General features: G+C 42.5%; 1 protein-coding gene across 2 annotated transcripts in view; it reads left to right on the top strand.

Moving 5' to 3' along the window:
- LOC100746230 (zinc finger protein 395) overlaps positions 1–11134 on the top strand; it is a 92341-nt gene that overhangs the window by 76436 nt on the left and 4771 nt on the right. The gene's annotated exons all lie outside the window — the stretch shown is intronic.

Below are 11134 nucleotides of genomic sequence, written 5' to 3'. Positions count from 1 at the left end.
CGAGCCGCGAACGAGCTTCGTTGAAGAGAACCAAGTACGGCAGGTTAACGATCCAATAAATACTTCCTTGACAAAAAGTCTGCGCGAAATGCGTGACGCGCGGACGCAGAAAATCACGCGCGATTCCCAATCGTCAACGCGTTTTACGTAAGCGTACTTTCGACATCGATCGAATCGCAATCGGCCAACTTTCTCTCGTATCGATCTCGGGTCGGAAAGTCACATATCCAGCGAGGACTTGTTCGTCCGTGAAACGAACTTATGAAAGAGGAATGCTCGCGCGAAAGGGGAAAGTACGACAACGACGATCGTTCGTGGCACGGGCAGAAATGCGTTTTCCCTTTTACTCGACGCCGCCGTCGTAGTCGGTTAACCTGCGTAAAATTTATCCATGAGCATTCGGTCGTTTTGCATTTCCTACTTGGCACGCGTGTTAAAACGCGGCGCTTGATCCATTAATGCCATTAGCTTAAGATTTCTTGTTAACTTCTTTCCGATTTATATAATCGAATTCGACCTTTCGACATCGTGATTATGAAAATCGAGATGCACGAGTCCGCTTCGTACTTCAACACGCGCTAAACACTTAAATCATATATCCTCGCGTCGACAAAAACGATTTCAAACAGAGCAGAAGCAATCAGTGGATCGGTTATTTATGGAAAATACAATGGCTGAATAGAGCGGCTATCCCTGCGCTACAAAAAGGCATAGTTCCATATAGAAACACTTTCACGATCTTGAAATCAAGGAAATTCCACACGAAGGTTGCATATAAATCAACTGTGTGCGAATTAGATCGATGGAAAAATTCGAATTTACGATCTTCGGATATATAACATTCCAAAGAACTACGAAGCCTCGTTTTTCTAGGATCTATGAATTTTTTAGGCGTTACGTACGTTCTTGTGTATCTTTAGCTATCTTAAAACGTAAAATATATAGGAAACATAGAGGAAATCACTCATCTACGGTTTAACTTAATGGCGTCAAACGTGCAGAATTCAAAGAATGGGAATTTTCATGCAATTGGAGGACAGGCGATTTCCTTAGAACCCGGCTAACTGTAAACTGGTCCTAAGACGGGCCGCGCCCAGAGAGTTGCTCAACTTCGGTAAGCCGAGGAGAACCGGTGTGTTGGGTACGCGGCAAGGCCGTTGACAGCGATAGAGAATCGATGGTTGTCACGCTTGGCAAGCAAAATCCGCGACCGTTGCGCTGCCTGGACAGCTGATCCGCCGAGAAAGGATCAGAACGGCCAACCGACTGTTTTGCTCGCTCGTCGTGCCAAGCATTCTCTTTTTTCGTTTCGATTTAGTCGCGGTTTACTTCGAACGAGACACAGGGAGACGATTCGATCGTTTCGAAACGTTTCTGTGTGGTCGAAGCATGCAGGCATCGAAAGCGAAATCCATTGCTAATGCACGTTCGCTTGGATGCGAACGTAGAAAGAGAGTTTCCTGGCAAAGCTTGTGGTCGTTAAGATGATAATCTTTCCAATGTCATCGACTGTAAATATCCTTTAACTCTTTGCACTCCTATGTCAAGTGTGACTCAACATCAGTTTTTAGCTCAGGAGCTGCTTTATCGAGTCCCACTCGTCATTCTTTCAGTCCCATCTTTTTTTTTTTTTTTTTTTGAAACGTGAGAAAGAAAACCAGGATTGCATCCTGGAAATTGCTTTAAGATATATCGTACACTTCAAAATTACAAATGCAACAATAGTGTGAATAAAACTGGTATTTAAGTGAATTTGTTTCTTCCTTTATTTATTTAAATTGTCTTATTTTTTAGTTGAAGTAAATTTCAAATAAAACGCTTAACAGCGTTGAGAGCTGCTGGTAACGAAATCGAAATAAATTTCGGAGTGCAAAGAGTTAAAGCTAGATAATTCGTCTGTCGAGAAAGATCGTTCTACGTCATATGAGATTGGAGGTATATTTAAATTTGTCAAACATAGAGAGAAGAATATGGTGAATCTGTCTGGTTGGGGGACACTGACGTTGACCAATGATGTTCCTGAACCTTTCGTGATTCCTCGAGCATCGAGTTGGAAGATTGAAAAAGAGTCGCCTATTAAATAAGGAAGAATTGCTCTCTAGAAATAACGGTGAACTAAGGTTAAAATTAAACGGCATGATAAAAATGAATGAAGATTCGATGGTATCAAATAATAGAACTCGTGAACGAGTCGAACAGAATTATCGATTGCGTGTCATATTTGAAGAAAGAACGCCTCTGACCAATCAAATTGGAAAGTAACCATGGCCTAGGGTAATATTATCCTCCAAATACGTTCACGTATTCTTTCTCGTCGTTTGTTCAACGATTTTACGCTAGCCATTAACGAGCCGACAGCTCGTTCTAGTATCACCTCTTCTAACGTTTCAGAAAATGACCTTGGTTCCACTGCTTAATTCGTTTCTTTCACCTAGTTAACCATTAAAAACTATCGCCAAGGGAAACGACGCTCTTTCAGTTCTTCACGCGATTCCAACTATTTTCTGTAAAATTCCGAGAATCACGTAGTTGTGGCTGACTTTGAGAAATTTATTGTAGCAATATGTATAGGTGCAGGGGTAACGATTATAAATTAAAATATACTCGATAAACACATTTATCTACATGGAAATTCATGATAATCTTATCGCTAATCGCGTTACTCTTTGTCAGACTACCAAGTATCATTGACCTCATATATCGAAAAAATATTTGTCTTTCATTACACTCGAGACCAACGAAAAACACTCGTAAGATATTAATTATTCGATTCATTGAATATAATTTGCGATCAAATTTGTTCTTGTTTATATTTACGCAACTGATTTACAACACTGTTTACAAACTAATTGCGACATAATCTCCTGTAACGAATCAATGTCTCCATTCGAAGAAAGCTGATTGTGGAAACTTCCTTTTTTTCTACATGCTCGTAGCAATATCTTCTCGATATGCAATCAAATCTACTATATACTCACAGCCTAAACAACAAATATTATTTACTGATAATGAACCACATCGTTGGTCTTATCATTCACGAATTCGAGCACAGAGATCATTCTTTCGCGATCTTGTTTTGTTTGCAAAACGATTTGCAGCACAGCGCACGGACAAATACAGTTTAACAGGCAGACGTATAACCGAATTTTATTTTTACAAGTGGCGTGGCCCGGCGCGATTTACCTTGTGCAAGCCGATCAGACTTGTTTTTCGCGCCTGTTCCAAGAACCATGCGCAGTCTCGTTGCAATTATAGAAACGCGAACCGATGACCACGTGAATAATAGTTCCGCGAGCTATGCACTAAAAATGTACTAAAAATGTACTAAAAATGTACTAAAAATGCTATGGCAAGTTTAAACTGAACAGAGGATTTATTGTAAATGGCTGCCAACAATTTCCGGCTAGATCGTAGTTCTCTGTTTCGATTTGAATTATTCGCGTTTCTTTTAATAAGACGCTTTGATTAATTGTAGACTGTTTTCGTAAATGAATACGAAATTAGGTTTCGGTTAGATTACTTTATTATCTAATATTATAAAATAGTATTCTTTGGGCAACAAATTTCAGAACATCGTATTCTATGTGTTAAGTATGCACGATATAATTGTGCAATAAGCTTTGAAAAACGTGTTATCTCGACAGCGCAACGATACCGCACTGTGGCCGGAAGCTTCTGCCAGCCACTGTATTTGCCAATTTTTATCAACGCAAGGTTTAAAGTGCAAACGGATTCTATAAACGTTGCTGTTTCCAATTTCTTTTTATTTGTTTTCTTATTCATATGTTTTCTTTTAACAAATTTAGATTTCGAGTACCTATATATAATTCGACGTGACACGATGGTTGAACACTTGGGTTTGTGAATTTTTACCACAGATCGAGTACGAAATAAAGATACTATTGAATTTAAGCAGTGAAATCGTTTTATTCCTGCACTTGGCAATTTCTCCGAACTGTTTTCGATCTGATAAAATCAGAAAATGTGTTAACACCGATTCGTAAAATTTTGTAACCGGGACTAACATGCCCGACGATGATGCTGCATAAATATTGATGAAAGAGAGTCCTTCAATGAGATCCATGCAACCAGACGAAAACTTACAAATAAGTTGTACAAATATCGACGGACATCGTCTGTATCCTTGTGAAATTAGGCATATGGATAGCTGTGAATCATCGAATGTAGCTAGACATTTCCACAGAAGAGAATGAGCAAAATAGTTGCGGTGAAGCGAAAAACTATCTCAAGAACGCTAAAAGTTTCGTTGCGCCGAATAAAACAGATCGCGACATCGATCGAATTTCCTGGTATCGCACCGAGCGTACGTTTCGCGACCTCAGCTTGGATTTTGAACCTTTCTCATCCGATAGCGGCCGCGCAGACGAGCATTGTCGTCCAGTTTGGCAATAACAAGTGAGCCTGTCGCGATAAGAGCGCGAATAAATATTTCTCGTTGCGGTGCAAGCCGGCACTGGCCTTGAAAAAGCGTCCCTATCCGAACAATCGGCGACTGGCGCGAGTTCGAGGCGCAGTGAACGGTAACAACTCGTCGCTTGTCAGGCTGACAACCGCCTTAAAAGCGTAACGTGCGCCCGTTTGCTCGCCATGATTCAATCCGCGTATCTCTCGGCCAGAAAAATGCTCATACGTGACCAACCGAATGCGTTCCAACGCTCGTGCACGCTTGTACACGCTTGTACGCGGTCCACAGGCCACGAGTATCTCTATCGTTAACGTTGCTCGGCGTACAGCAATTAAGAATGAATTACGGCGAGGCATGGTCGACGAAAACCATGTTTCCTACCCGTAGTAACGGTATCTACCAGTTTTGGCTGTTGGTTCGCAGCGATGCTTGTTCCTTAACGAAACGTAATTGTGTGGAATGTGGCCACGAAAAACGAGGTAGAAAGGAACAGCCGAACGGACACGCTGAGATTTCAGCGAGTTCACTGGTCGCTCGACTGAGGAATTCTTAAGCGTTCGTGGTTTCAGTGGAATGATACTCGTTCTGGTGAGAAAGCTCCGAGTTTCGGTTGTGTTTCAAAGTAAAGTCAGGAAATTAGGTTAGAACGTCTAATGTTTTATACGTGGAATAGCATCGCGACGATACGATTTGAAACTTATAAACATAGAAGTATAGTTTATAAGAATAGTAGAAATGGGGAAGCTGAATCGTAATGCGACATTTTTAAAAAACTGCAAAGAATTAGTCGTAGCGAAACGGTAACAGTACTCTCGCTTTCTACGTCGCCTATTTACGCGATTAATTAAAAGATATCTTCGAAATATAATTTTATTGTGTGTAGTATAAATCGTATAAATGATCAATGTCCTAATTACGATCTCAATTATTCCGTTGGTAACAGCGTATCAGCTTAGTTACTTTCGATCGAGTGAATCGGAACAATGCGAAAGTACAACAGAGCCAAACTAATTAAGATAATCATCGAGATAATTAATCTTCGTTGGAAAGTAGAATCCCAAATTATTATGCTAATCTGCACGGTGTTTCCCACATACGCGAAGAAAACAAACGCCGCGACCGGTATACCGCTAACGCAAAGTAGAGTCGGCCATGATTAATCAGCCTCGCCTCGTTTCCGTCTTGAATTCAGCTGCTCCGCGCGCAAACTAACAACGCGCGCGTATTTTTATCGCGGAAGCACGAACAAGGTAACCGGCGGATTTTTACAACATGGCTGGAATGTACCCCGTGTCAAAGTCAAAGTCAACGATAAGACGATAAGCATGGAGGGAATGACCGACAATTCGCGCGTCACGTCGCTCGTCTTTATCCCATCTCGTTATCGTTTTCGTTCGCTCGTTATCTCGACCGCTTGCCGTCGGCTCGCGTTTGTCTACCCAAACGACAAAGTGACACATTCGATCGAGACTCGACGCAAGGAAGTACATACGTATCATGTCTGATGATTTGCCGCTACTTCGATGTGCTAGCGTCCTCTATCGTTTCGGGTAGACGCTGGTCAAAGACGCACGCCGTTCGACGACGTAAACAACGCGACTGCGCATGCGCCGTGCTTCCCCCCTGCGCTCTTGCTCTTGAGTCTTTCACTTTTTCCGTCCTACTTCCTTCGTATATTGTTCTCTGTTGCTCTTACGGGCCAAGCAACTGCCGTTTCACAGTGTTCTCGATGGTGGCGCTGACCTTCATAATGGCGACGATCTCACCGGTAAATCGAGATTTATCGCAAATTTTTCCGAAGAATCCCGATCATTAAAGAAAAAAAAACAAACAAACAGATGTTGATAACGGAGCAAGGATGGCTCCTGAAAATATTACTCCATTTGCGAATCGGTCTCTTTATACCATATTTCTCGTTGGCCAGGCACACATTGTAAACAGTTGAATATCCTGATGCAGTTTCATCGTGACTCACGGATGTTCAACGCTCTCCTCCCTCCCTCTCACGTGCTAGGAACGATTCTCTTTCTGTGTTCCCTGTGTCGTCGACCTCTGTTCTTGCTTGGAAATTGCGCCGAATCTGCCGTTCCAGCGTGTTTCTGTGCCTCGTGCATTTTTTACCGCTCAAATTGCTACACATTGGCGACGCCGAACAATGACAGACCTCAGGCTAACTTCTTGCTCTTTGTGCGCATCTATTATCGCCGATGCCGCTCCAAACACGCTTTAGTAAACAATAGCACGCTTTGACGCGCGCGCGTACGCAGCGTACAAACAATACACGAATTCAAAACCAAGCGTAGAAAACGCTTAAACCTTTTTGAATATCCACTCGTTTCTGCCTATCTATTCGTAAAATAAAAGAAATAGATGTCAGAAAGCGCGTAAAACTTTGTACTGTTTTTCGTGCACGATTCTGTCGTTTCCAGAGTTTTCAAGCGACATCGTCTTATCGTGCCCCGCACTTACGCTAAAACTTCCTAATCTCGGTGCGTTCATATCGACGTAACTTCGACCATGATGAGGTACCCCATAACAAACCCATAGATTTCTCGTCACCCTGTATACTCCATGTTCGTGCGTAAAGCATTCGTGTGTTAAGAAGGGTCAACGTCCGACCCTCACCACACGCCACGGATCGACGCGCCAACACACAGAAGCCTGGTTTGTTTTGGTTTCCCGGGCATTACCCTTGCCTCCCCACTTCTTCGCAACTGACTCCTCTCTCTTTCTTTCTCCCTTTCTTACCCGCACCGACCGTATAGTCATCTCGTTCTTTCTCTTCCCGCGCGCACGATACGTCCGACGCTAGTGGAAGGTAGATCGGCGTGTTATACGGTGACGACGCGATCTCAAAATGGGAATTGACATCGAATTAGCGTGACGTCAACGAACGTACACGATGACTAGGTAATGCTACCCGACGATGAAATACCAGAAAAAGGAGATATATCTGTATATCGATGCATTTCATAAATTTGAGGTTCGAATGAATTGAGCATTGCTATACTTCGATAGCTCGCTAGGAAAAGTAACGAAACAAAGTTGTTTCGAAACAAAACAAATAGATAAGGAACGGTACTAAATGCAAGTTATCGAAAGGTCGAAACAGTAAAGGATTGAAAGGAAGCACGGCGTTGTTTCCAAGGCAGTGAGCATGGCGAGTGTGACGCGCGGAGAAAGCGAGAGCTGTGGAAAGCAAGTTATTGCGGTGCAAGTAGTTTCGGATCGATTTTCATATCCCGTGTCTCGTCGTGTTCGTTACGTTCACCTCGAACGTGGTGAACGTTTGATTCGCTGCTATCCCGCGGTGCACCTATACGCGTACACTACTCCACGATATACGCACCAAGTACTCTCGTGATGGACGCGAAATAAACACGCGGCTGCACCGCGAAGAGAGACCTTGCTTGGAATTTTCATTCGTGGAGGACGCTGTATGTATAATCGCATGCACGGTCCAATTATAAGCAATTCGTACGCCACGATACGAAACGGACGCTATGCGTGCGTGACATTAGCAGATGGATTCCAGAGGGCGTGCATGCTTGTGCGTGTGCACGATGCAGGGAGAGAAGGGAAAGAGAGGAGATCGTCGCGTAAACGAGCCTGAAGCCCTAGGGTAGATGGCCCCGGCGTGGTCCGATCCGAGCGGAGCCGCGTGCATCCCCATCTATCTATCTATACTACCGGCAACATGGTATCGCGGCGCGCGATGCACCCACGGACAAGACTACTCGCCTAGCGAACTCGGCAACCCTGCCAGCTCGCTTACTTATCCCTGGCTCACTGAAAAGACCGCCACACCATCCAGAGCAACACCGAAGAAGATCGTCTTTCTCTTCGGCTGGCGAGATTTACATCTCTCTTTCTTCGACTCACGGTACTCCTTTTGGATCATCTCGCCAATGGAACGGACCGTGACCAATTACATCGGTCGTATTGTGCACCGTGTTGCACTCGATGCAACCTGTTAACACAGCCCCGTGTGTATATATAGCGTATACTACCGCGTATTACCGTACACGCTTTACAGACCACCGTTTCTTTTTTTGGAAACGAAACTGGTCGAACGATTATGTGATACAAAGATCGGAGGATATTTTAGAAAGTCTGTTTACATCTTATCTACATTAGGTGTATGCGTAGACGTAATGATATTACACGTTCATCGATATGGACAGCCTCTATTCGTAATTATTAACCAACGTAACTGAAAGTCGACGCGCGTAAGAGGGGAAAGAATCGACGCTGACTTCTTCGGTACGAGGCAAGGCAAGGCAAGGCAAAGCAAAGGGAAAACATTGCCTGCCAACCGGCATAGAAGGTCTGTGACCTCGGCGATGCCTATGCTACGCCGTGTATACGCCGCTGGCCGCGTGTACCGTTTCAGAGGTGATGTCACGAACGGAAAGGTCCTTGAAGAACTGAGAGCAGCTTTTCTCGAGCGATTCTTTTCCTGTTTTATGGAACTTTGAAAACCGAGACACACCGGTACAACACGTTTTCCGTCTGACTCATTCGATAAACGGAGGGGAGATTCGCGTCATCGAGCCTCAACCGCGTTCACGGTATTTTTTACGATGTCAATTTCTACGATGGAAAAAGTTTGTTCCCTTTTTCTAATGCGATATTAATGGCGAGTTTTAAACTCGTCAACTGTCGCGTCGGCCATTTATGTTTGACGGTATTGACTTTGAAGCTTTGTGTAACTGTAGGGGTTTCCAGTGTGTTGTTAAGGTTTAGTTTCCGAGTTAGTTCAGGGAAAAGTAACAATAGCAGTAAATGATAATTGCAACTGTGCTAGAGCAAATAATATTCTTTTTGTAGAATCCACGCCACATATTTGTAATTAGAATTATTGTAAATCTGAAGTTACACATCTTGGAAACGTGTAAAGATATTTTACGTGTAAATTTAATTTTCATTTTTCTATATCCCTACTTTGTGAAATTAAAAGCATTTTACTGCTTTATGAAATCTCTTTATCTGTCAATCTTCTATCGTACTACACGTGGCAATAAAATCTTGCAATGTTCACCGTATTAGATTTGTATCAAGAGTTACAATTTGTAAACCTGGTGCAGACTCGTAGCAAATATATTTTTCGATTGTGCAATTATTAATTTACGAGTTTAATAGTTCCATTGTTAAGTGTCTTTGATACACGTGTACTTCTTTGCGTACAAGAAACGAGTCCTTGAGAAGTAACTGTCACGGAGATATATGTTGCTATGTTCTCTTATCGCTATTCGATTCCAATGCAAGTGTACTATAATGTCGTATCTGGCTACATTTGTCACTCTCTAGCAGTGTTATCTATATTCAGCGGTGTTATTTAATATTTAATTTTATAGAATCACACTTGCAATATTAAGAGAAAGAGCGCGGAATCTGTAATGGAATATGTAAAATGTATATTTTATCGACTAAAATTTGTGGATCATCGATGACCCACGCAGCGTGGAACATAGTTTTAATCGTTCAAAGCGTTCCTCAAAGTGTCGCCACTCGCGGCGTCCTTCGCTTTTAACCTTTCGTGATTTGAGTATGCCTGCAGGCGCAGCCAATGTCAGACACGAGTCGTGTCGAAATTTTCAGCTGACACTGTCATACACACATATAAAACATCCTCCCTTTTCCATAGCGAACATTTGCATGCGAACATTCTCATGGATATCTTGTAAGAGTCAAGCGTATTTCGTTAACATCTCAAGATGTAATTACGCAAGAAAGATTAAGGCGTGTGCTCTGTCACTTTTTGCCAACCGTGTTATAATCTTGCTCGCGAACAATAAATCTCTTAATTTACATTCAAAACACTGTTTCTCGCTACATTACTCCGAATGTGCATTACCCGATAGTTCAAGCGTTTAATTAAGAGATAAGACGCGCAAGGAAAGACAGTTGTTAGTTGAATTATTGAAACCGAAATATTTGTATACACGAAGTTTCGTGTCTTCGTAAATCATTCGTTTTCGGAATAATAGAACTGTTCTGATTTCGTATTCCTGACGTTATGTTTAACTAAATGCAAGAGAGATCGATACATTCAACGAACGTAGCTTTAGAATGTCTTCTATCATTATCTTTTTTTATTATTTACTGGACAAGTTGGAGTTTCTCTTTCTTCCTGGGTTTCGATAAAAGAGTATATAGGAAATTGAAGTAGACGACTATGAAACACAACGCGAGTAATTATCACTTATTCTGTGAAGAATTATCGATTGGAAATTTCATGCTAACAACCGCCTTTCGTAAATTGCAAGATTTAGAGATTCTTGAAGAATGTTAGATAGCATATTTGGCTAATCGTAAAACCAATAACCTTAACCTACCGATTAAGCACAAAACCCAACAAATTAAATAATCACCTAAAACTCTCGCGTACCTGCGATTCTTACGTTTCCCCGAAACCTAACCTCAAATTATAGGTATAAAATGACACGTTCCACGACATATAAAAAATTCCATATCTGCATCACCACGCGTGCTTGCATCGTCAATTTCCAATCGTCTCGCATCTCGAAACGGTCGACTCTCTGGAAAACAAAGCGGCATAATCATGATTTCGCGTCTGTTCCGTTGCGTGCGGCAGACAGAGCCGCGTGAAACGGTTGAAGGAAGGATCGCGGCACGATCATAGCACGACCGCGTGGCCCGACCAAGCGGTGTATCGTTCCTGGATCAATAGCACGTGATCGCGCC

Source organism: Bombus impatiens, unplaced genomic scaffold (assembly GCF_000188095.3).
Source record: "Bombus impatiens unplaced genomic scaffold, BIMP_2.2 scf_0565, whole genome shotgun sequence".
Classification (NCBI taxonomy): Eukaryota; Metazoa; Arthropoda; class Insecta; order Hymenoptera; family Apidae; genus Bombus; species Bombus impatiens.
Note: the sequence above shows the minus strand (reverse complement) of the source record. Positions and strands in the feature narration are given on the sequence as shown.